Source organism: Salvelinus alpinus, chromosome 11 (assembly GCF_045679555.1).
Source record: "Salvelinus alpinus chromosome 11, SLU_Salpinus.1, whole genome shotgun sequence".
In the NCBI taxonomy this organism is placed as follows: Eukaryota; Metazoa; Chordata; class Actinopteri; order Salmoniformes; family Salmonidae; genus Salvelinus; species Salvelinus alpinus.
The window spans coordinates 27,837,912-27,865,571 of record NC_092096.1 but is presented as its reverse complement, the minus strand read 5'-3'; the positions used below and the strand labels follow the sequence as shown (position 1 = coordinate 27,865,571).

The 27,660-nt window shown below is 44.4% G+C and overlaps 1 protein-coding gene across 7 annotated transcripts in view; it reads left to right on the top strand.

Moving 5' to 3' along the window:
• Nucleotides 1-27,660, top strand: part of LOC139533827 (ankyrin repeat and sterile alpha motif domain-containing protein 1B-like) — a 330,155-nt gene that overhangs the window by 233,023 nt on the left and 69,472 nt on the right. The window lies entirely within an intron of this gene.

The following is a 27,660-nucleotide window of genomic DNA, read 5'->3' as shown; positions in this document are numbered from 1 at the left end:
GGGGAGTGGGGGAGAAAGGAAGTTGTCTAGATTTTTTACTTGTGTTTTTGTTGGGTTTGTGTTGTTTTCTTGGTTTTCTGGTGGGTTTTGTGTCTTCTATAATTTATCTATCTCAACCTCTCTTTATCTCTCCTTCTCTTCTATCCTCTCTCTTTATCTCTCATTCTCTTCTACCCTCTCTCTTTATCTCTCCTTCTCTTCTACTCTCTCTTTATCTATCCTTCTCTTCTACTCTCTCTTTATCTCTCCTTCTCTTCTACCCTCTCTCTTTATCTCTCCTTCTCTTCTACCCTCTCTTTATCTCTCCTTCTCTCCTACCCTCTCTCTTTATCTCTCCTTCTCTTCTACCCTCTCTTTATCTCTCCTTCTCTTCTATCCTCTCTCTTTATCTCTCCTTCTCTTCTACCCTCTCTTTATCTCTCCTTCTCTTCTATCCTCTCTCTTTATCTCTCCTTCTCTTCTATCCTCTCTCTTTATCTCTCCTTCTCTTCTACCCTCTCTTTATCTCTCCTTATCTTCTACCCTCTCTTTATCTCTCCTTCTCTTCTACCCTCTCTCTTTATCTCTCCTTCTCTTCTATCCTCTCTCTTTATCTCTCCTTCTCTTCTATCCTCTCTCTTTATCTCTCCTTCTCTTCTATCCTCTCTCTTTATCTCTCCTTCTCTTCTACCCTCTCTTTATCTCTCCTTCTCTTCTACCCTCTCTCTTTATCTCTCCTTCTCTTCTACCCTGTCTTTATCTCTCCTTCTCTTCTATCCTCTCTCTTTGTCTCTCCTTCTCTTCTATCATCTCTCTTTATCTCTCATTCTCTTCTATCCTCTCTCTTTATCTCTCCTTCTCTTCTATCCTCTCTCTTTCTCTCCTTCTCTTCTATCCTCTCTCTTTATCGCTCCTTCTCTTCTACCCTCTCTTTATCGTCTCATTCTCTTCTACCCTCTCTTTATCTCTCCTTCTCTTCTACCCTCTCTGTTTATCTCTCCTTCTCTTCTACCCTCTCTGTTTATCTCTCCTTCTCTTCTACCCTCTCTGTTTATCTCTCCTTCTCCTCTACCCTCTCTTTATCTCTCCTTCTCTTCTACCCTCTCTGTTTATCTATCCTTCTCTTCTACCCTCTATGTTTATCTCTCCTTCTCTTCTATCCTCTCTCTTTATCTCTCCTTCTCTTCTATCCTCTCTCTTTCTCTCCTTCTCTTCTATCCTCTCTCTTTATCTCTCCTTCTCTTCTACCCTCTCTGTATCTCTTCTTCTCTTCTACCCTCTCTTTATCTCTCCTTCTCTTCTACTCTCTCTCTTTATCTCTCCTTCTCTTCTACCCTCTCTCTTTGTCTCTCCTTCTCTTCTACCCTCTCTCTTTCCTTATTCACATTATCCTTGTCTATTCTCTCATCTGCTCTTGTTTTCTCCTCTCCTTTCCAACCTCACTCTCTCTCTCTTCTCCCTTTCACTCTTTATTTCTGTCTCTCTCTCTCTGTTTACTGCTCTCTTTCTCTTCCTCTCCTCCTATCCTTCCTGTTTCTCCATCCCTGTACTTATTCCACTCAATACACCCCCAGTCCCACAAGACAGTGGCACAACACACAGATTACTTACAACACACACACACAACTCTGTGAACTATCAGTGTCTTCCTCTCTTTCATCTTCCCATCACTCCTTTTTTCTGTTCTTTCATCTCTGTTAGCGTGGAGAGAGAGACTACATGTGTATCATTTAGTATGCATGAACTTCCTCCATGACATTTCACTGTGTGTTTGTGTATTGATCTCTCTGTGACCGGTCACACATGTTTTAGCTTGGCCTGTACTTTGACATGATTAAAACTCATCATACGTGACAGGGAGCTTGTGGTATTGGTTCAAGACGTGTGTGTGCGTGTCAAAACACATTTTATTTGTCGCATGCTTCGTGAACACATGCTTGCGTGTGTGTGTGCTCTGTTTCTGAAGACCATAACACTGTGTGCAGCACCAACAGAGGGAGAGAGTATACAGATCTAGAGAGAGTGAGACCAAGGTAAAGAAATACATAAAATATTGAGAGGGGGTGGATGACCGAGGGGGAGAGGGAGGGGGGTTGAGGGAGATACATTCCTATTCCCTCTTTTACAGCTTTATCACATAACCAAACATTTGAATGATGATACACAAAGACTCAGTGCAACCCTGCGTGTGTGTGTCTGTGTACATCTCTGTTACAGCCCCTGCCTAATCTTTATTTATGTATTATACAAGAGCGGATGTCCAATTGACATTCAAGCTATCAGCCACCATGACTGTATCTCCATGCAGAATGAGTTTCATGACACAATAAGGCTGAAGTCCATTCTCTTAATAATCCAGTTGTATTGGCTAGCAGTCTGAGTGCAATGTAACGATAGATGTATAACATGTTGAGCTGCAATAGGATTTTTAGTTTGCTCAACATTTGGGCATATTCTCAAGTTGAAAGTATTTTCACTCATCCATTCGTGGTGGTCATACAATTCAACTTGAGAATGTATTCTACCTTATTTGCATATTTCCCTGTGTGCCTCTAAGTTAATCTCTCTATGACAATACATTACATACAGTATATCATAAGACCTTTCTTTGAGGGCCTAGTTACACCCTAGCTCAGTGGTCTGAAACTTCTGGTTTACAGGCCACAGCAAGCCTGCAAGTCACATATTGCTGTCTTGCAAAATGATGTGTACAGGAGTTCCTATTGGAATATCCAACGGATGGAACTTTTAATCACCCGCAACCTGCATTCAGAATCAGGGCCCCAAACTGCAACAGTTTAGTCACATTGGCTGTGCGAGTAAAAAATATGTATTAGTCGCATCGGTGCTTGCTGCTCATTCTACATGGTCATCTTACTCCAAACGTCCTATTTTTTTTTTTAGGAGGCTAAAATCATGATTTGGTCAAACAGTAATGTTCATTATCCTCATGATTCCTGTAATGACAGTTTTTGCCCTGCCCCTGTGCCTGTTTCGCTGGGGCCTGCTGCTGTGATGAGACACTAACTCCTCCCCCCCGCACACCGGGAGTAAAACATTGTTCTGGTTGTAGGCTATAACATTTCTTAATCCTGTTGCGGGAGAAACACAGATTTGGAAGCAACTAATGTTGTCGCTGTTGAAAATAGAGAGAGGGTTCTCAGCTTTCTGTAGGTATACGTTTTATTTCTCAACTCTCAAAATTGTGCTCTATAGAACTATTTTATAACCAATACATTTGATATGGCATTGAGATACAGATAGTGTGAAATACACAGTGGGTAGTAGGCTACAACTACAATGTATTTTTAGGACATTGCATGTACTGTTAGATTAACACATGGCTACAGTACAAGCAGTGGGTATTATGTTTAGAGTTAGCGATCTAGCTATGGTGTTTTTTTGTTTCCTCTTACTCAGGTGGTGAATTAGCCACAAATAAATTAGCCTATGATATTAGCAAACATAAATATTTAGTAAAATGATATCGTATTGGTCACATGCGCTGAATACAACAGGTGTAGACTTTACAGTGAAATACTTACTTATAAGCCCGTTGCCAACAATGCGGAGTTAAAAAGTAAGAAAAATGTAAATATTAACAATACATTTATCTATTGAACAAAATATAAATCTGGAGCCCTATTTTAACATTAAAATATAACAACAATAGCCAAATTGTCAACCCAAAATTCATGAAAATAACTGAATATGGTTGCACATCAAAATATCTTGAATCATGCATTCCTGCCTGGATACGTTAGATGAAACCACTTATTTATTGAATACCATCTGTCGTCTATTACACCTCTTAAAAAAACATTGTGAATGACTTTGTAAGTGGTTAATAATTGTTTCTATTGTGTGACGCTACAATTTTTTCGGTTGCGACCAAAATATGGTCTGATGCTTCCAAATGAAAAAGTTAGTGGTACCAGTGCCACCAGGGGAAAATGTTAGTGTGGATCCCTGAGAATGACTGCCGGGGTAGGGAAGATTCATTCATGAGACTCAGTGTTGCCAACTAATTTTCAGGGGAAGTTGCTAGAGGCAGGTCGATTTGTTGCTAAAAGTTGCTAAATGACGTCGTGATGTCATTGCGTGATGACGTCATTACGCAAAACTGCATCATTACGTGGAATACACAATAACGTTACTCAAATTGACTGGCCATCTTGGCGAAAAAATATGATTTGACATTTGTTAGTTTAGATTTTTTTGTTTATTATCATATTTTTTTATTTGTAAAAGTAATATAAACACAACACATTTTATATGATCACATTTTTTATTTTTTTAAACACAACACATTGAATTATTGAACAACTACACATTATTGAACAATTACATTTTATTTATTTTCTTTTTAACTAGTAAACCTACACATTCTGAACAATTATAGTTTTAGGCAGTGTATTGGTAGTTAGTTAACATGCTCAACAATTACAGGTACAGGCTAATAACAAGTTTTTTTTTTGAAGTCCTCTTCATCTTCACTGTCCAACTGCATTGTCACGGAGCTGGAACCAGCAGTAGAGGATGGAGTGGCCTTAAAGCTGTATGCTGCTGTGGTGCCAAACTGCTGCAGAACTTCACTTAGTAGTTTATGCTGGTAACAGGTTTCACCAGCCAGCTTCAGTAACAGGTTTCACCAGCCAGCTTCAGTCCATACCGCACCAGGAGTATGGAGTTGAGAGTGTGCAGTGACATTCTATTTCTTAACTTTGACTTGACCACACTCATTTGGCTGAACAGCCGTTCAACCTCCGCATTTGAGTGTGGCAAGGAGAGGGCAGCGAGCGCAGCTTTGCACAGTTCTTCAAATGGATTTGACCCGGAAGAGTCCGTGTAGTTATTGACTTCACTCCAAAACTGGACTGTATTTTCAGTTGAGTCCCACCTAAACAGATGGATGTTTCTCCTTTGGGAAACAATTTAATCAATTGTTTGGGGCTGGTACCCCAGTAGCTCAGCTACTATAATAATTTCAGTGGTGCCTTTATTGTGCTTTAGTGTTTTCTTAACACTGAACAAGGCCATGTTTCGCAAGGCTTCAAGGTTGTCTGGGAGCCTTGCTTGCAGCTCCTTGCTTAAAGCAACAATGTAGTTGATGCACTGTCTCCGAATGACCTTTTGTCCTCTGGTGCAAGATTGAATTGGTACACCGTGCTCTCTAAAAGGTACTGAAGGTATGGTGATGGACTGAGATGTCCATCATTGGCATCCTTCAGGACATCCATTTTTGCCATAGGGTTGACTACTCTGCTGCAAATTGATGTTAAGAGGTGTACCAGATTATCCAAAAGCTTGACAGGATCTGTTTGCTCTCCCTCAAATGACTTCACTGCAACTTGTACGTTGTGATCTGCAGGGGTTTCTGGCCACAAGTAATGGTGGCATACACTGCTTTGTACGCCTCGCGCCGTTTTGGGGAAATCGAAAACCAGTTGTAGGTTTCCCTGATTAAGTACTCAACACTCCTAGGGATGGTTTCTTTGGATGCTGCACTGACAGCCAATTGTATAGAATAGCACACACAGCGGATGAGTACCCAATTGGGCAATGCACATTCTTCCTTTAAAATCTTGTGCACCCCGTTGTGCACCCCAGTCATCACGGACGCATGATCAGTGCCAATACCCTGAAGATTCTCTTTTTTAAGGTTACACTTCTCAAGAAACTCAACTACCGCCTTTACTATTGATCTGGCATCGCCCCCCTCCAATTCAACCAGCCCGAGAAATGTGGACACAACGGTTCTTTTTTTAGCACTGAAATACCGAATCACCACACCCAGGTATTTCGAGACATTGACTGTCAGGTTTTGGCCAGGACTGTTCAGGTTTTGTTCACTAGATGTCCCCCTTGCACCTTTTTTGTACCTTTTGTTTTTCTTGCTCTAATTATTGTTTGCACCTGTAAGTCATTCCCTTGTTAGTATTTAAACCCTGTGTGTTCCTTAGTTCATTGCTCAGTGTTTGTATGTTAGCACCCAGCCCCAGCCCAAGCCTTGTTGTGATCATTTATTTTCTCTTGTTTGATTTTCCAGAGGTTCTCTGGTTTTGTTCTTGTGTTTTTTGGATTAGTCTTTTGAGGTTTGTTTTTTCCCTTGCTGTTCTTACCACTTTGTGGATTTTCTTTGTATTTTTGGAAGATTTCCTTTTTTATTAAACCACCATCTCTAGTACTGCTGTGTCTGCCTCATCTTCTGGGTTCTGCCATTTATTAGTGACTGTTTCTCGCACCGGGTCCTGACATTGACATCAGTGGACTCATCCAAAAGGAGACTGAACTTCTCATCCCCCACATCTGATGTTACCCTTTTGAGAAAATAAGGAGCCAGTACTCCCCTAATCATTTCTGTGCACTTGGTGCGGTGCATTTGGAAGTTTGTTGCTGCCACAGAATCTGAAAAGGCAGCTTTGCAAGCCATACCTAAATGGTTGCATGCTAGCAGCGAACAATGCTCCGCAATGGCCATTGCCATAGTAGCTTCTGCACTTTTGCAGTTATCCACTTTCTTAACCAACTGTGGTAATGTCGACTGCGTTGTGGGGTTGTCGGTTTTGATTTATTTATATGCTTTGCTGTAGCACAATGTTTTTTGATGTCATACATTTTTGCAAGCATATCTGATTTGCAGTACGTCAATCATCCCCAATTACTGGCTTCAGCCACCCTTTAAATTCAGGTACAGACTCCCACTCTTTTCTCTACTTCTGGCGGTACAATTTTGATTGAGGCATGTTGATTGATGTTGTAAGTTCTGTTCAAGATCAAACATTTGTGACCAACTATCTCCAACTATCTTCACTTCCCTAGTCAGCCAACAATGATTTGCAATTTGCTGAAATTGAAGCTGGCCTGCTGCTGCCTGTGCTTGAGCTGAGTGCCTGCTGCTGACGTCACTCACAATGCACTTTTGCAGCCAGGCACGTGTGTTGTGACTGAGTGTGTGACAGAGAAAATCGATTGTGTGTCATTTAGAGGGAAAATGCATTTTAGCGTTTGAGTCACTTTTCAAAAGTTGCTAAAAGTTCCAAATAAATTGTAAATAGTAGCTAAATTTGTTGCTAGGTGCTATTTGAAAAAAAGTTGCTAGGGTACTCTGAAAAGTTGCTAAATCTAGCAGCAAAATTGCTAAGTTGGCATCACTGATGAGACTACCTAAATCATCTAAACTGGAACGGCCATCTCAGTAACTGTTGCAATAAATCCAAATACTAACAGATTGGATTAGTTTAGAAACGTGTTATTTCTTTTGTGTAGTATAAGATTAATCAACCGATCAATGTACATGCAAAAACACAGTTATTTTAACAAACACGTCTGATAATCAACCTGTAGTGGAGCATGCTGGGAAATATGATAATGATGGGCGTGGTTTTAAGCAAGTTTGTAATTTTAGTCAAATCTTGAGCAATCTAAAATCTAGTGTGGAGCAAACTGTTGCAGCTGAATCCACTTCAATGCTATTTTGAAGTCCACTCAACTCACAGAATAATGCTGATTAAATGGTTAAATGGCTTTTTTACAGTGTGATATATACAGTAGTGTTGGTTTGGGTGGTGTAGGATATGGTCAATTTTTTTATTCAGAGAACGAGAGAGAGAATGACTATATGTGTCTGAATACAGTTCATTCGGAAAGTATTCAGACCCCTTGACTTTATCCACATTTTGTTATGTTACAGCCTTATTCTAAAATATATATATATTTTTCTCTCATCAATCTACACCCTATACCCCATAATGATAAAGCAAAAACAGGTTTTTTATAAACATTTTGCAAATGTATTACAAATAAAAAAACTGATATCACATTTACATTAGTATTCAGACCCTTTACTCAGTACTTTGTTGAAGCACCTTTGACGTCGATTACAGCCTTGAGTCTTCTTGGGTATGACGCTACAAGCTTGGCACACCTGTATTTGGGGAGTTTCTCCCATTCTCTGAAGATCTTCTCAAGCTCTGTCAGGTTGGATGGGGAGCGTCACTGCACAGTGATCTTGTTATACAAGATCATTGATAACCAAAGTGGAAGAATTTGAACTGCTTCTTCAATGAGTAAATTAAGACATTGGATGTGTCACTGAAACTAGGGCCCACGAAAATATCCTAGATGAATCTCTTTTCATATAAAACGATCAGCTGTTCAGAAAGACAGGTCCAGAGGGGGGATGAGAGGGGGCGTGGCTATGTATGTGAACCACAGTATGCAGGCAAAGAGAAGAACTGACCCAGTGAAAGAGGAATTTGAGTGTATGCGGCTTCAGCTCCGCCCTAAACGACTCCCCAGCTCAGTCTCAACTCTGGTAGTGTTAGTACTCTACCATCCACCATGGGCAAATGAGAACACACTTCAGCAGAACACTGTGAATTATCTCATCAACACCATCGATGTGATCAGGATGTTCTCTCCCCAAATGGGGCTCATCCTGTGTGGAGACTTTAATAACCTGCCTATCAAGATGCTGACAAACTCCCATCCAGACATGAAACAAGTGGTCAAAGACAAGACCAGAGGGGACTCCATCTTAAATCTGATCATTACAAATATGAAGAATCACTACAACACCCCTACTGTACTTGCTCCTCTCATATCCAGTGATCACAAATGTCTGCTGTTCTCCCCAAACACAACATCAGGAGGGAGAAGCAAGGGGCAGCGGAGAAAAGGACATCTGGTAACCCAGAACAGAAAGGAGGCCTTAGCATGATGTATGGCCAGTACTGACTGGTCTGCCAAATATGGGGTGGAGAGCATAGATGTAAAGGTGGAGAGGTTCAACTCCTGCATTCAAACAGCACTTGATGTATGCATGTCAATAAGAACACAGCAACACTGGACAAGTGTTGCATACCACCCTGCATACCACTGCTGGCTTGCTTCTGAAGCTAAGCAGGGTTGGTCCTGGTCAGTCCCTGGATGGGAGACCAGGTGCTGCTGGAAGTGGTGTTGGAGGGCCAGTAGGAGGCACTCTTTCCTCTGGTCTAAACAAAGATCCCAATGCCCCAGGGCAGTGATTGGGGACACTGCTCTGTGTAGGGTGCCGTCTTTCGGATGGGACGTTAAACGGGTGTCCTGACTCTCTGAGGTCATTAAAGATCCCATGGCACTTATCGTAAGAGTAGGGGTGTTAACCCCGGTGTCCTGGCTAAATTCCCAATCTGGCCCTCAACCATCACGGTCACCTAATAATCCCCAGTTTACAATTGGCTCATTCATCCCCCTCCTCTCCCCTGTAACTATTCCCCAGGTCGTTGCTGCAAATGAGAACGTGTTCTCAGTCAACTTACCTGGTAAAATAACGGTAAAATAAAAATAAATAATAAAAGCCCTGGATGACTGAAGGAATAAAGGCTGCCATCAGGAAAAGACAGAAGATTTTCAACAGGGAAAACAATGAAATGGAGAAAATACAGAAACACAGTGCAAATGCTTATCAAGGAAGCAAAAACAAGCTACTTCAAAACTGAAATCCAGGACCTAAAGAAGAAAAACCTTAAGGGATGGTGGGAATTCATTAAAAAAGGACTGGGACGAAAGACAACATCAGGAGGGAGAATACAGGTGGAGGGGATTGAAGACAACGACGTGGCTGATGTTTTGAATGTATTTTTTGCTGAGGCATGGACAAGCACCACACCTCTTGCCAACTTCCCCCTGCCCAAGCCTACAAGTCAGGTTGAACCACAAAAACAAGTCAGCGCTAAACCACAAAAACAAGCCATACAGATACCCGCCATGTTTTGGAGTCAGTAAAAGTCAGAAATAGCGTTATAAATATTCCCTTACCTTTGATGATCTCATCAGAATGCACTCCCAGGAATCCCAGTTCCACAATAAATGTTTGTTTTGTTCGATAAAGTTAATCTTTATGTCCAAATACCTCCTTTTGTTAGGGCGTTTAGTTCACCAATCGAAATTCACAAGGTGCGGGCAAGTCCAGACGAAAGTCCAGACGAAAAGTCAAAAACGGTCTATTACAGTTCATAGAAACATGTCAAACGATGTATAGAATCAATCTTTAGAATGTTTTTATCATAAATCTTCAATAATGTTTCAACCGGACAATTCCTTTGTCTTTAGAAATGAAAGGGAACGCAGCTCGCTCTCATGTCAGCGAGCCTTACTTAGCTCATGACATTCTGCCAGACCTTTTAGTCAAACAGCTCTTATTCTCTCCCCCTTCAGAGTAGAAGCCTGAAACAAGGTTCTAAAGACTGTTGACATCTAGTGGAAGCCTTAGGAAGTGCAATATGACCCCATAGACACTGTATATTCGAAAGGCAAGGACTTGAAAAACTACAAACCTCGGATTTCCCACTTTCTGGTTGGATTTTTCTCAGATTTTTGCCTGCCATATGAGTTCTGTTATACTCACAGACATCATTCAAACAGTTTTAGAAACTTCAGAGTGTTTTCTATCCAAATCTACTAATAATATACATATATTAACTTCTGGGCCTGAGTAACATGCCGTTTACTCTGGGCACGCTTTTCATCCGAACGTGAAAATGCTGCCCCCTATCCCAAACAGGTTTAACACCTCCTACTGGCAGGGGACTGTTCCTGCTGCCTGGAAGACTGCCAATGTGTGTCCCATACCTAAAGTGTCCAACCCATGTACAGTAAGTGACCGGAGGCCCATCACTCCTGGTTGACAGCAACAGACTCCAGAAACCCTCACCATTGTTGGTTGTTACTTGCTGATATGTCCAAAGCCTTTGATCGAGTAGATCACGCAAAGCTCCTGCAACATCTGTCTGACATTGAACTGTGTCCAAGGTTACTAGCCTTGCTCCACAGCTACACCACAGGAAGAAGGCAGATGGGTGATGGTTACTAGCCTGGCTCCACAGCTACACCACAGGTAGAAGACAGAGGCTGATGGTTACTAGCCTGGCTCCACAGCTACACCACAGGTAGAAGACAGAGGGTGATGGACACTAGCCTGGCTCCACAGCTACACCACAGGTAGAAGGCAGAGGGTGATGGTTACTAGCCTGGCTCCACAGCTACACCACAGGAAGAAGACAGAGGGTGATGGTTACTAGCCTGGCTCCACAGCTACACCACAGGTAGAAGGCAGAGGGTGATGGTTACTAGCCTGGCTCCACAGCTACACCACAGGTAGAAGGCAGATGGGTGATGGTTACTAGCCTGGCTCCACAGCTACACCACAGGTAGAAGGCAGAGGGTGATGGTTACTAGCCTGGCTCCACAGCTACACCACAGGAAGAAGACAGAGGGTGATGGTTACTAGCCTGGCTCCACAGCTACACCACAGGTAGAAGACAGAGGGTGATGGTTACTAGCCTGGCTCCACAGCTACACCACAGGTAGAAGACAGAGGGTGATGGTTACTAGCCTGGCTCCACAGCTACACCACAGGTAGAAGGCAGAGGGTGATGGTTACTAGCCTGGCTCCACAGCTACACCACAGGAAGAAGACAGAGGGTGATGGTTACTAGCCTGGCTCCACAGCTACACCACAGGAAGAAGACAGAGGGCGATGGTTACTAGCCTGGCTCCACAGCTACACCACAGGAAGAAGACAGAGGGTGATGGTTACTAGCCTGGCTCCACAGCTACACCACAGGTAGAAGACAGAGGGTGATGGTTACTAGCCTGGCTCCACAGCTACACCACAGGAAGAAGACAGAGGGTGATGGTTACTAGCTTGGCTCCACAGCTACACCACAGGAAGAAGAGAGAGGGTGATGGTTACTAGCCTGGCTCCACAGCTACACCACAGGAAGAAGGCAGAGGGTGATGGACACTAGCCTGGCTCCACAGCTACACCACAGGTAGAAGACACAGGGTGATGGTTACTAGCCTGGCTCCACAGCTACACCACAGGAAGAAGACAGAGGGTGATGGTTACTAGCCTGGCTCCACAGCTACACCACAGGAAGAAGACAGAGGGTGATGGTTACTAGCCTGGCTCCACAGCTACACCACAGGAAGAAGGCAGAGGGTGATGGACACTAGCCTGGCTCCACAGCTACACCACAGGAAGAAGACAGAGGGTGATGGTTACTAGCCTGGCTCCACAGCTACACCACAGGTAGAAGGCAGAGGGTGATGGTTACTAGCCTGGCTCCACAGCTACACCACAGGTAGAAGACAGAGGGTGATGGACACTAGCCTGGCTCCACAGCTACACCACAGGTAGAAGGCAGAGGGTGATGGTTTATAGCCTGGCTCCACAGCTACACCACAGGTAGAAGGCAGAGGGTGATGGTTACTAGCCTGGCTCCACAGCTACACCACAGGTAGAAGGCAGAGGGTGATGGTTACTAGCCTGGCTCCACAGCTACACCACAGGAAGAAGACAGAGGGTGATGGTTACTAGCCTGGCTCCACAGCTACACCACAGGAAGATGGCAGATGGGTGATGGTTACTAGCCTGGCTCCACAGCTACACCACAGGTAGAAGGCAGAGGGTGATGGTTACTAGCCTGGCTCCACAGCTACACCACAGGTAGAAGGCAGAGGGTGATGGTTACTAGCCTTGCTCCACCACAGGAAGAAGACAGAGGGTGATGGTTACTAGCCTGGCTCCACAGCTACACCACAGGAAGAAGAGAGAGGGTGATGGTTACTAGCCTGGCTCCACAGCTACACCACAGGAAGAAGACAGAGGGTGATGGAAAATGGCACATTTAGCCCTTGGTCTGGTGTGCCACAAGGTGGCGTGAGTTCACCATATCTGTTTCACCTTCACATGTCCACCCGAATAGTTGTCTTCAGTGATACTCAGGACACTGGGTATGCAGACGATGTAGGGCTGTCCCAAGCCATACCATTAACCAGCATCAAAGAGGACACTTCCATGGGCTTGGAGGCAAAGCAGCTGGAAGAGTGGGCCACATCCAACAACATGCTCCTGAATGGGAAAAAGTCTGTGGAATTGCAGATATGTTTTTCTAGAGACCACCCACAACCTGCACCACTAATCCAGGAGGACAGGAAGTACTAGTGGTAACAACAACTAAGTATCTTGGTTTTCATTTAGACTCTAACCTCAGTGGTGACACACATGTGGAGCAGTCAGTGAGAAAGGCCTCAAAACACCTGCACTGTTTGACTGTTCTTGACAGAAATGGCCTACCCACTGAAGATCTGGTCACAGTCTATAATACACTGGTCAGGCCTTGTCTGGAATACGGTGGAGTGCTGTTTGTTGGTTGCAGTAAAAAGCAACAGGCCCAACTAGACAGGGTGCAGAGGAGGGCCTTGAGGATCATCTCCAGAGGTGGAGCAGTCCAACCACAGCTCCCCTCACTGCAGAGCAGTCCAACCACAGCTCCCCTCACTGCAGAGCAGTCCAACCACAGCTCCCCTCACTTGTTGTTTTTTCCAGGAGCAGTCCAACCACAGCTCCCATCACTGCAGAGCAGTCCAACCACAGCTCCCATCACTGCAGAGCAGTCCAACCACAGCTCCCATCACTGCAGAGCAGTCCAACCACAGCTCCCCTCACTGCAGAGCAGTCCAACCACAGCTCCCATCACTGCAGAGCAGTCCAACCACAGCTCCCCTCACTGCAGAGCAGTCCAACCACAGCTCCCCTCACTGCAGAGCAGGCTGCAGTACACCTGGTGAAGGACATGCACACGCACACTCTTGACCATCCACTGAATGACCTGCTCCCTCCAAAAAGAGGTAACTGCACCACCATGCTCCCGAGAAACAGCCACGAACTGTCATGTATAACAACTCGTACGAACCGCCTGCGAAGCACCACTCTACCCACTGCATTTCTCAGTTTTATCTTTGGGCAAGAATAAATCAACTATAACTCAAACAGCTATTTTCAGGTCTGTTCAATCGGGTTCAAGTCCGGGCTCTGGCTGGGCCAGTCAAGGACATTCAGAGACTTGTCTCAAAGCCACTCCTGTGTTGTCTTGGGTGTGTGCTTAGAGTCGTTGTTTTGTTGGAAGGTGAACCTTCGCCCCAGTCCGAGGTTCTGAGCGCTCCTCATCAAGGATCTCTCTGTACTTTGCTCCGTTCATCTTTCCCTCAATCCGGACTAGTCTCCCAGTCCCTGCCACTGAAAACATCCCCACAGCATGATGCTGCCACCACTATGCTTCACCGTAGGAATGGTGCCAGTTTTCCTCCAGACGTGACCCTTGGCAGTCAGGCCAAAGAGTTCAATCTTGTTTTCATCAGACCAGAGAATCTTGTGTCTCATGGTCTGAGAGTCCTTTAGGTGCCTTTTGGAAAACTCCAAGCAGGCTGTTGTGTGCCTTTTACTGAGGAGTGGCTTCCGTCTGGCCACTCTACCAGAAATGCTTGATTGGTGGAGTGCTGCAGAGATGATTCTCCTTCTGGAAGGTTCTCCCATCTCCACAGTGGAACTCTGGAGCTCTGTCAGAGTGACATTTACATTTACATTTAAGTCATTTAGCAGACGCTCTTATCCAGAGCGACTTACAAATTGGTGCATTCACCTTATGACATCATGTTCTTGGTCACCTCCCTGACCAAGGCCCTTTCCCTCGATTGTTCAGAACTGTGTTCTTAGGGACCTTCAATGCTCAGACACTTTTTGGTATCCTTCCTGTGCCTCGACACAATCCTCTCTCGGAGCTCTACGGACAATTCCTTTGACCTCATGGCTTGGTTTTTGCTCTGACATGCACTGTCAACTGTGGGACCTTATATAGACAGGTGTGTGCCTTTCCAAATCATATCCAATCAATTGAATGTACCACAGGTGGACTCCAATCATGTTGTAGAAACATCTCAAGGATGATCAATGGAAACAGGATGCACCTGAGCTCAATTTTGAGTCTCATAGCAAAGGGTCTGAATACTTATGTAGATAAGGTATTTCAGTTTTTTATTTGTAATTGATTAGCAAACATGTATAAAACATTTTTTTGGGGGTGTTGTGGGTAGATTGATGAAGGGAAAACATTATTTAATCAATTTTAGAATAAGGCTGTAATGTAACAAAATGTGGAAAAAGTGAAGGGGTCTGAATAGTTTCCGTGTGTGTGTGTGTTTGTGTTTGTGTGTAATAAAGGGTTTTGTGGGTGTTGGGTAGCCCTCCTCCCACCATCTCTCTCTGCTCGCTGTGACCTGCATCTGTTTCTCTGGTTGCCCTGGTAACGGCAACACCAGTGTGCTGAGCCATGCAAGGTTCTGTACAGGCAGTTTAGATCTCTTTGTTTTGTGTGTGTGTGTGTGTGTGTGTGTGTGTGTGTGTGTGTGTGTGTGTGTGTGTGTGTGTGTGTGTGTGTGTGTGTGTGTGTGTGTGTGTGTGTGTGTGTGTGTGTGTGTGTGTGTGTGTGTGTGTGTGTGTGTGTGTGTGTTTCCATCCATCTAAATTATAATTTTGACATAACCCCCACTGACCTGCTGCTGTAATGATGAGTTTATGAGACTTAACCTCTGGTCATTGGTCATGTCCCATCACTGAGCTCTCATTAAATCTGTATTTTTCTCTCTCACTATCCATCTTAATCTCTTAATATTTTTATCGTCTCTCTCGGTCATCCAGCCCCTCTCAATATGTTATTTCTTTCTTTACCTTGGTCTCACTCTCTCTAGATTGATATATTCCTCCTCTCTCTATTTATCTCTATTTCGCTCTCTCTCTCTTGGTAGTCCAGGTAGCTATTTGGTTAACTATTTAGCAGTCTTATGGCTTGGGGGTAGAAGCTGTTCAGAGTCCTGTTGGTTCCAGAAAGTGCATCAGTACCACTTTCCGTGCGAGAGCAGAGAAAACAGTCTATGACTTGGGTGGCTGGAGTCTTTTTCGGGCCTTCCTGTGACACTGCCTGGTATGGATGTCCTGGATGGCAGGGAGCTCAGCCCCAGTGATGTACTGGGTCAATCACACTACCCTCTATAGAACCTTGAGGTCTGATGCCAAGCAAACTTTTTGAGGATCTGAAGGCACATGCCAAATCTTTTCAGCCTCCTATGGGGAATGAGGCATTGTGTTGGTGTGTGTGGACCATGTTAATTCCTTAGTGATGTGGACACCGAGGATCTTGAAGCTCTCGATCCGCTCCACTACAGCCCCATCGATGTGGACTGGGGCGTGCTCGGCCCTCCATTTCCTGTATTCCATGATCAGCACCACATTGCCAGGTCACTAACCTCCTCCTTATAGGCAGTCTCATCGTCGTTAGGTGATCAGGCCTCCGACCATCATACCGTCAGTAAACTTTATGATGGTGTTGGAGTCAGGCGCGGCCATTCAGTTGTGGGTCAACAGGGAGTACAGGAGGGGACTGAGCACGCACCCCTGAGGAGCCCCCATGTTGAGGGTCAGCATGCACATGTGTTGTTGCCTACTCTCACCACCTGGAGGCAGCCTGTCAGGAAGTCAAGGATCCAGTTGCAGAGGGAGGTTCTCAGTCCCAGGGTCCTGAGCTTAGTGATGAGCTTGGAGGGCACTATGGGGCTGAATGCTGAGCTGTAATCAATTAACAACATTCTCACATTGGTGTTCCTCTTATACAGGTGGGCGAGGGAAGTGGGGCGTGCAATAAGATTTTGTCATCTGGTGTCTGTCATGATGTTGTTGATGTGAGCCATGACCAGCCTTTCAAAACATTTCATGCCTACAGATGTGATTGCTAAGGGGCAATAGTCATTTAAACAGGTTACCTTGGCGTTCTTGGGCACAGGGACTATGGTGGTCTACTTGAAACGTAGGTATTACAGACATGGTCAGGGAAAGGTTGACAAATGTCAGGCCACTCGGCCTTGTGAATGTTAACCTGTTTAAAGATTGAACTCACATGGAGAGCTGGTGCTCTCATGTATGGTTCATTGTTTCTTGCCTCGAAGCTTAGCATTGAAGGCATTTAGCTTGTCTAGTAGGCTTGCGTCACCGGGCAGCTCGTGGCTTGGTTTCCCTTTGTAATCCGTGATAGTTTGCAAGCCCTGCCACGTCCAATGAGCGTCAGAGCCAGCGTAGTAGGTTTCGATCTTAGTCCTGTATTGATGCTTTGCCTGTTTGAAGGCTCATCGGCGGTCGTAGCGAGATTAATTATAAGCGTCTGGATTAGTCTCCCGCTCCTTGAAAGCAGCAGCTCTAGCCTTTAGCTCAGTGCGGATGTTGCCTGTAATCCATGGCTTCTGGTTGGGATATGTACCTATGGTCACTGTGGAGACGACGTCGTCGATTTAATGAAGCCGGTGACTGATGTGGTAAACTCCTCAATGTTATCGGATAAATCCCTGAACATATTCCAGTCTCTGCTAGCGAAACAGTCCTGTAGCTTAGGATCTGCTTCATCGGACCACTTCCGTATTAAGCGGGTCACTCAGTTTTTGCTTGTAAGCAGGAATCGGGAGGATATGGTCAGATTTGCCAAAGGGAGGGCAAGTTAGAGCAAAATGATTAATCATATCACTTCAGTAAATGATTTGTAAAGGCTTGATGACCATAGATTTGAGCATGTGAAGCCTCCATTTCAGAAAATCCTCCTTTATCTCAAATGTCTCATTGGTGTTACCATCATTGGTGTTACTATTCCTACTGGTGGCACAATGTTATCATAATGGTATCAATTGTTTAAAGTCATTAAGCTACCATGCTAGTTGATTTCGAATGGGAAGATGTATCCAAATAAATAAAAATAATAATAAATATTAAAATAAGTTCATGTTTTCCAAATATCCTTGCCCAAATGCCACCGTATTTTAAGAATGACCCACATACCATCACCCACACATACCATCCTATCCTTGTCATTCCCTTCCCATTAGTATTATACTAGTCCAGTTCGCTCCCAGTCAACAACTGCTGAGGGTCTCTGGCAGAAGTTCAGAGAGTCTGGGGAATTCTCTCATCCTCGCCTTGCCTGGCCCTTTTTTCTTTATTTTATAAATCTGCGATCTCTTCCCCTGCTCTGAAATGCCTTTAGATATAATTAATATTGAATGAAGCCGTGCCTAAGCTTCTGCCCAGTCTCTTTCAAGTACCGGGGTTACTTCAAACTTCCCTATTGTTAGTTTCTATTTCTCTGGCGCTGGAACATTCCGCCACACTAACTCGCTAGGAAGTAATTTCATGTTCTGTTTCTCTTTGAGGTTTCAGCCGCCGAGTGGCGAGGGAAACGGTTTGAGCTTCTTCCTTCAACTAGGAAACCTCGATGTGGTACACATCATTTCATATTCATGAGATGTTGGACGACGGGGAGATAAATCATTGATTTGGTTTCCATTAGCCTGAGAAAGAAAACGCTGGAAATTGATGGTGGCCATTTAAAAAATATATTTTTTTTAGCACCACTATTCAGGAGATGAAATTGACAGCAAACTGAAATGGGAACAACAGCCAGCTATACTATGGAGAGGCCGCTTTTCCCATTACAGTTGCATATCAAGTTCATGTGCTGGAATTGACTAGAGCCTAAATGAATTTGACCCTAACTCTGCTCACTACCACTGCAGTAAAGCCTACTGGGATCAACAGGCAAACAGAGACATGTACACACACACATTACACTCATGCGCATAACAATACACACACTCCCTACTTTACTCAAGCTTTGGTGATTGCTGTTGTTACCTTGAGAACTCGGCTTCTTTCTCTGTCCACTATAGAGGGCCTATGAGGGGGCGTGGTCTGTCACCTTAACCAGCCAGTAAAGGACAGCTGTTGGTCTGATTGATGTACGGATAGGGCGAGGGGGAGGTGCCTGTCGTCATGGAGATGGGTGAAGATGACTTCTGTATTTACATTCTAGGGGTCATTATGAAGGGGCTTAAATGGAGACAGATCTCACTCCAGGTATAGACACAACACTAGATTGTGTGCGTGTGCGCGCGCATGCGCGCAATAGTTAGTATGTAGTAAATAAATGAGCCCATTCTCCTTGTGGAGTCCTCTGTATTAAGCCTTTTGCCCCATGCTACCTCTAACCCCCAACTCTGTTTATCAGAGGAGAGAGAGTGCATGCAGAACTCTGCAAAAATATCCTCCTTATACAACGTAAAACACCAAATAATGCATGCAGAGCAGAATTAGGTCGATACCCGCTAATTATCAAAATCCAGTAAAGAGCCGTTAAATTCTACAACCACCTAAAAGGAAGCGATTCCCAAACTTTCCATTAAAAAGCCATCACTTATAGAGAGATTAACCTAGAGAAGAGTCCACTAAGCAAGCTGGTCCTGGGGCTCTGTCCACAAACTGACCCCACAGAGCCCCAGGACAGCAACACAATTAGACCCAACCAAACCAATGAGAAAACAAAAAGATAATTACTTAACACATTGGAAAGAATTTTCCAAAAACAGAGCAAATTAGAATACTATTTGGCCCTAAACAGAGCGTAACAGTGGTAGAATACCTGACAACTGACTGAAACAAAATTAAGGAAAGCTTTGACTATGTACAGACTCAGTGAGCATAGCCTTGCTATTGAGAGAGGCCGCCATAGGCAGACCTGGCTCTCAAGAGAAGACAAATGATGTGCAAACTAAGCTGCACTTCCTAACCTGCCAAATGTATGACCATATTAGAGACACATACAGTGCATTCGTAAAGTATTCAGACCCCTTGACTTTTTCCACATTTGTTTCGTTACAGCCTTATTCTAAAATGGATTAAATAAATAAAAATCTTCATCAATCTACACACAATACTTCATAATGACAGTGAAAACAGGTTTTTAGAATTTTTGCAAATGTATTAAACATTTAAAACAGAAATAAACTCTGCAAAAAAAGAGAAATCCCTTTTTCAGGACCCTATCTTTCAAAGATAATTCGTAAAAATCCAAATAACTTGCTTGTTCAATGAACCATAAACAATTAATGAACATGCACCTGTGGAAAGGTCGTTAAGACACTAACAGCTTAAAGACGGTAGGCAATTAAGGTCACAGTTATGAAAACTTAGGATACTAACGAGGCCTTTCAACTGACTCTGAAAAATACCAAAAGAAAGATGCCCAGGGTCCCTGCTCATCTGCATGAACGTGCCTTAGGCATGTAGCAAGGAGGCATGAGGACTGCAGATGTGGCCAGGGCAATAAATTGCAATGTCCGTACTGTGAGACGCCTAAGACAGCACTACAGGGAGACAGGACGGACAGCTGATCGTCCTCGCAGTGACAGACCACATGTAACCACATCTGCACAGGATCGGTACATCCGAACATCACACCTGCGGGACAGGTACAGGATGGCAACAACTGCCCAAGTTACACCAGGAACGCACAATCCATCCATCAGTGCTCAGACTGTCTGCAATAGGCTGAGAGAGGCTGGACTGAGGGCTTGTAGGCCTGTTGTAAGGCAGGTCCTCACCAGACATGACCGGCAACAACGTCGCCTATGGGCACAAACTCACCGTCGCTGGACCAGACAGGACTGGCAAAAAGTGCTCTTCACTGACGAGTCACGGTTTTGTCTCACCAGGGGTGATGGTCGGATTCGCGTTTATCGTCGAAGGAATGAGCGTTACACCAAGGCCTGTACTCTGGAGCGGGATTGATTTGGAGGTGGAGGGTCTGTCATTGTCTGGGGTGGTGTGTCACAGCATCATCGGACTGAGCTTGTTGTCATTGCAGGCAATCTCAACGCTGTGCGTTACAGGGAAGACATCCTCCTCCCTCATGTGGTACCCTTCCTGCAGGCTCATCCTGACATGACCGTCCAGCATGACAATGCCACCAGCCATACTGCTCGTTCTGTGTGTGATTTCCTGCAAAACAGGAATGTCAGTGTTCTGCCATGGCCAGCGAAGAGCCCGGATCTCAATACCATTGAGCACGTCTGGGACCTGTTAGGTCGGAGGGTGAGGACTAGGGCCATTCCCCCCCAGAAATGTCTGGGAACTTGCAGGTGCCTTGGTGGAAGAGTGGGGTAACATCTCACAGCAACAACTGGCAAATCTGGTGCAGTCCATCAGTAGGAGATGCACTGCAGTACTTAATGCAGCTGGTGGCCACACCAGATACTGACTGTTACTTTTGATTTTGACCCCCCCTTTGTTCAGGGATACATTATTCCATTTCTGTTAGTCACGTGTCTGTGGAACTTGTTAAGTTTATGTCTCAGTTATGTTCATAAAAATATTTACACATTTTAAGTTTGCTGAAAATAAACGCAGTTGACAGTGAAAGGACGATTCTTTTTTTGCTGAGTTTACCTTACTTACATAAGTATTCAGACCCTTTGCTATGAGACCCGAAATTGAGCTCAGGTGCATCCTGTTTCCATTGATCATCATTGTGATGTTTCTACAACTTGATTGGAGTCCACATGTGGTAAATTCAATTGATTGGACATGATTTGAAAGGCACACACCTGTCTATATAAGGTCCCAAAGTTGACAGTGCATGTCAGAGCAAAAACCAAGCCATGAGGTTGAAGGAATTGTCCATAGAGCTCCGAGACAGGAATGTGTCGATGCACAGATCTGGGGAAGGGTACCAAAACATTTCTGCAGTATTGAAGGTCCCCAAGAACACAGTGGCCTCCATCATTCTTAAATGGAAGAAGTTTGGAACCACCAAGACTCATCCTAGAGCTGGCTGCCTGGCCAAACTGAGCAATCGGGGGAAAAGGACCTTGGTCAGGGAGGTGACCAAGAACCCAATGGTCACTCTGACAGAGCTCCAGAGTTCCTCTGTGGAGATGGGAGAACCTTCCAGAAGGACAACCATCTCTGCAGCACTCCACCAATCAGGCCTTTATGGTAGAGTGGCCAGATGGAAGCCACTCCTCAGTAAAAGGCACCTGACAGCCCGCTTGGAGTTTACCAAAGGCACTTCAAGGACTCTCAGACCATGAGAAACAAGATTCTCTGGTCTGATGAAACCATGATTGAACTCTTTGGCCAGAATGCCAAGCGTCATGTCTGGAGGAAACCTGGCACCATCCTTACGGTGAAGCATGGTGGTGGCAGCATCATGCTATGGGGATGTTTTTCAGCAGCAGGGTCTTGGAGACTGGGAGACGCAGGATTGGCTTCGGTGACAAGTCTCTGAATGTCCTTGAGTGGCCCAGCCAGAGCCCGGACTTGAACCCGATCGAACATCTCTGGAGAGACTTGAAAATAGCTGTGCAGCGACGCTCCCCATCCAACCTGATAGAGCTTGAGAGGATCTGCACAGAAGAATGGGAGAAACTCCCTAAATACAGGTGTGCCAAGCTTGTAGTGTCATACCCAAGAAGACTCGAGGCTGTAATCGTGCTTCAAGAAAGTACTGAGTAAAGGGTCTGAATCCTTATGTAAATGTGATATTTCCATTTTTACTTTTTTATAAATTGTTTTTTTTAAATGTCTAAACCTGTTTTCACTTTGTCATTATGGAGTATTGTGTGTAGATTGATGAGGGGGAAATCAATTTTAGAACAAGGCTGTAACGTAACAAAAGGTGGATTAATTGAAGGGGTCTGAATACCTTCTGAATGCACTCTATTTCCCTCAGATTACACAGACCCACAAGGAATTTGAAAACAAATCAACTCCCATATCTATTGGGTGAAATACCACAGTGTGCAATCACAGCAGCAAGATGTGTGACCTGTTGCCACAAGAAAAGGGCAACCAGTGAAGAACAAACACCATTGTAAATACAACCTATATTTGTTTATTTATTTTCCCTTTTGTACTTTAACTATTTGCACATCGTTATAACACTGTACATAGCCATAATATGACATTTGAAATGTCTCTATCCCTCTGAAACTTTTGTGAGTGTAATGTTTACTGTACATTTTTTATTGTTTATTTCTCTTATGTTTATTATCTATTTCACTTGCTTTGGCAATGTTAACATATGTTTCCCATGCCAATAAAGCCCAGAGAGAGAGAGAGAGAGAGAGAGAGAGAGAGAGAGAGTGTCAAACGGAGAACGAGAGACCGATAGATACAGACTGAGTGATTTGTACTAGCTAGTCATTGAGCTCCTGTTGGTCTCGATAATGGATTTCAGTACCATTACAGAATATAAATGTCTTCCCTCTATCACTGTGGCATGTAAACCCTGGGCTGTATGAATTTGACCCGAAGCATTGTGTGAAAGCACTACTATGGTCTTGATAATAGACCTATCAACAGTTCAATTGAATTGACACAGTGAAGTGGACAAGATTTTTGCTGTTAATGAAAAGCACTTACTTGGGTAAAGTGTATTATTATTTGTTATATTAAATTAACACACAGAGATATTGCAATATTTCATGGTTGCGTGTACACAGGCAGCCCAATTCAGATTTTCTTACACTAATTGGTCTTTTGAACAATCGGATGGGCTCTGAAATGGACTTTGATTGGTTAAAAGACCAATTAGTGACAAAAATATCAGAATTTGGCTGCCTGTCTAAATGCAGCCATAGTGTGTGTGTGTGTGTGTGTGTGTGTGTGTGTGTGTGTGTGAGAGAGAGAGATTCTATGAATTGAAAAGAAGGGCAGACGGAACAAGACAAACACCCTCAGCCTCTCTATCTCCCCCTGTCAGAGACCAGCGGCGAGCGATTAGTCATGTCTTTGAAGCCCCAGCCATCCGTCTCTGCCCCGGCTCTGGGTGCCATTACTCTGGTCTGACGGTGTAGGGCGGTGACTGTACCAGATGCTGGGTGTTCTGGGCTCTCTTAATCAGCCTGAGTGGTCTATCGAACAAGGGCACTGGAGGAGACTGTGTTTGTCTCAAATGGCCCTCATTCCCATGTAGTGCAACACTAGTAAATTCAATACAACTGTATTTATACCCTAAGATAATGCAACTTACGTCCTCTAATACAATAGCATCACGTTACCCTGATGTACCGCCCCATACAGTACATAAATACAACATAAGCCCATGGCTCTTGGTCTGTAGAGAGCAGCAGGTTAGAGGTTCACGTTGAGGATGACATGAAAAAGATTGCTGTGAAATCTGCCGTTCTATTCCTCCTTCATCCCTGTCTTCAGTGCTCCAGATCGATAGCTATCTGTGTTATTGTCTAGCCAGGCCAAGAGAGAGGGAGATTAAGAGAGGGGATTAATGAGATGTGGAGGAGTGACAAGTTCAGTCCCGCTACCAGGTGTGATCTGTGTCTGGGCTTTAGTACAGCCTGAGGCTGGGGCTCCACAGAGAGAGAGACAACCCCCAGCACCTCACCTCTCTGGTGCCTCTGTTTCTCTCTCTCTGTTTCTTCCTCTGACTCTGATTCTCTCTCGCTCTCTCAAACACTCTCTCTTTCTGTCTTTCTCTCCCTCTCTCTGTCCTTTGTTCACTGTCTTTCTTTCTTTCTCTGTCTGATTCTCTTGCTCTCTCAAACTATCTATCTTTTTATCTTTCTCTCTCCCTCTCCTTTATTCACTCTTTCTTTGTCTGTCTGGTCTGTCTGTCTGGTCTGTCTGTCTGGTCTGTCTGTCTGGTCTGTCTGTCTGTCTGGTCTGTCTGTCTGTCTGTATGTCTGGTCTGTCTGTCTCTGTCTGTCTGTATGTCTGGTATGTCTGGTCTGGTCTGTCTGTCTGGTCTGGTCTTTTTACTCCACAGACAGAGATGCGTACAAAGCTCTCCCTCGCCCTCCATTTGGCAAATCTGACCATAATTATATCCTCCTGATTAAAGCAGGAAGCACCAGTGACTCAGTCAATAAAAAAGTGGTCAGATGAAGCAGATGCTAAGCTACTGGACTGTTTTGCTAGCACAGACTGGAATATGTTCTGGGATTCTTCCGATGGCATTGAGGAGTACACCACCTCAGTCACTGGCTTCATCAATAAGTGCATCGAAGACGTTGTCCCAACAGTAACTGTACGTAAATACCCTAACCAGAAGCCATGGATTACAGGCAACATCCGCACTGAGCTAAAGGGTAGAGCTGCCGCTTTCAAGGAGCGGGACTCTAACCCGGAAGCTTATAAGAAATCCCGCTATGCCCACTGACGAACCATCAAACAGGCAAAGCATCAATACAGGACTAAGATCGAATCGTACGTCACCGGTTCTGACACTCGTTGGATTTGGCAGGGCTTGCAAACTATCAAAGATTACCAAGGGAAGCACCGCCGACAGCTGCTGATTACTTCTATGCTCGCTTCGAGGCAAGTAACACTGAAACATGCATGAGAGCATCAGCTGTTCCAGACGACTGTGTGATCACGCTCTCCACAGCCAATGTGAGGAAGAACTTTAAACACGTCAACATTCACAAGGCCGCAGGGCCTGACGGATTACCAGAACGTGTACTCCGAGCATGCGCTGACCAACTGGCAAATGTCTTCACTGACATTTTCAACCTCTCCCTGTCGGAGTCTGTAATACCAACATGTTTCAAGCAACCACCATAGTGTCTGTACCCAAGAACACTAAGGTAACCTGCCTAAATGACTACCGACCCGTAGCACTCACGTCTGTAGCCATGAAGTGCTTTGAAAGGCTGGTCATGGCTCACATCAGCACCATTATCCCAGAAATCCTAGACCCACTCCAATTTGCATACCGCCCCAAAAGATCCACAGATGATGCAATCTCTATTGCACTCCACACTGCCTTTTCACACCTGGACAAAAGGAACACCTATGTGAGAATGCTGTTCATTGACTACAGCTCAGCGTTCAACACCATAGTGCCCTCAAAGCTCATCACTAAGCTAAGGACCCTGGGACTGAACACCTCCCTCTGCAACTGGATCCTGGACTTCCTGACGGGCCGCACCCACACTGATCCTCAACACTGAGGTCGCTCAGGGGTGCGTGCTCAGTCCCCTCCTGTACTCCATGTTCACTCATGACTGCACTGCCAAACACGACTCCAGCACCATCATTAAGTTTTCCGATGACACAACAGTAGTAGACCTGATCAACGATGAGACAGCCTTTGAGGAGGTCAGAAACCTGGCTGTGACGTGCCAGGACAACAACCTCTCCCTCAATGTGATCAAGACAAAGGAGATGATTGTGGACTACAGGAAAAGGAGGACCGAGCACGCCCCCATTCTCATCAACGGGGCTGTAGTGGAGCAGTTTGAGAGCTTCAAGTTCCTTGGTGTCCACATCACAAACTAACATGGTCCAAGCACACCAAGACAGTCGTGAAGAGGGCACGACAAAACCTATTCCCCCTCAGGAGACTGAAAAGATTTGGTATGGGTCCTCAGATCCTCAAAAGGTCCTACAGCTGCATCATTGAGAGCATCCTGACGGGTTGCATCGCTGCCTGTTATGGCAACTGCTCGGCTTCCGACCGCAAGGCACTACAGAGGATAACAGAGATAGATAATTGTCAAAGACTCCAGCCACCCTAGTCATAGACTGTTCTCTCTGCTACCGCACGGCAAGCGATACCGGAGTGCCAAGTCTAGGTCCAAGAGGCTTCTGAACAGCTTCTACCCCCAAAACATAAGACTCCTGAACATCTAATCAAATGTCTACCCAGACTATTTGCATTGTCCCACCCCCCCCCCCCCGTTATGCTACTGCTACTCTCTGTTATTATCTCTGCATAGTCACTTTATTAACTCTACCTACATGTACATATTACCTCGACTAACCAGTGCCCCCGCACATTGACTCTGTACCGGTACCCCCTGTATATAGCCTTGCTATTGTTATTTTACTGCTGCTCTTTAATTATTTGTTACTTTTCTTTCTTTTTTGTTGTTATTTTTCTTAAAACTGCATTGTTGGTTAAGGGCTTGTAAGTAAGCATTTCACTGTAAGGTCTACACTTGTTGTTTTCGGCGCATTAGACAAATAAAATTTGATTTGTCTCACCCCCCGGCCCTGTTTATAGAAATGTGTGTTTTTTGCCAATTTTAACCGCACACTTGTTGTTTGTGTACATGGATTTTATAATGGTGTGTTTTTCCCCCAACACCAATTTCCATAAATTTGTATAGCTGGTCCTCATACCAAATTGAGTCGAAAGCTTGTTTTGAAATCAACAAAGCATTAGAAGACTTTGCCTTTGTTTTGGTTTGTTTGTTTGTCAATTATGGTGTGCAGGGTGAATATGTGGTCTGTCGTACAGTAATTTGGTAAAAAAAACAATTTGACATTTGCTCAGTACATTGTTTTTGCTGAGGAAATGTACCAGTTTGCTGTTAATGATAATGCAGAGTATTTTCCCAAGGTTGCTGTTGACGCATATCCCACGGTATTTACTGGGGTCAAATTTGTCTCCACTTTTGTGGATTGGTGTGATCAGTCCTTCGTTCCAAATATTGGGGAATATGCAGAGCTGAGGATGATGTTAAAGAGTTTAAGTATAGCCAATTGGAATTTGCGGTCTGTATATTTTATTATTTAGGATACCATCACCCCCACAGGCCTTTTTGGGTTGGAGGGTTTGTATTTTGTTCTGTAGTTCATTCAATGTAATTGGAGAATCCAGTGGGTTCTGGTAGTCTTTAATAGTTGATTCTAAGATGTTTATTTGATCATGTATATGTTTTTTCTGTTTGTTCTTTGTTATAGAGGCAAAAAGATTGGAGAAGTATTTTATCCACATCTCCGTTTTAGATAGATAACTCTTCATGTTGTTATTTATTTACTATGTTCCAATTTTCCCAGAAGTGGTTAGATTCTATGGATTCTTCAATTACATTGAGCTGATTTCTGACGTGCAATTCGTTCTGTCTCTCTCTCTCTCTCTGTTTCTCTCTCTTTCTCTCCCCCTCTCTTTCTCTTCCCCCCTCGCTCTGTCTCTCTCTTTCTGTCTTTCTTCCTCTGACTCTGATTCTCTCGCTCTC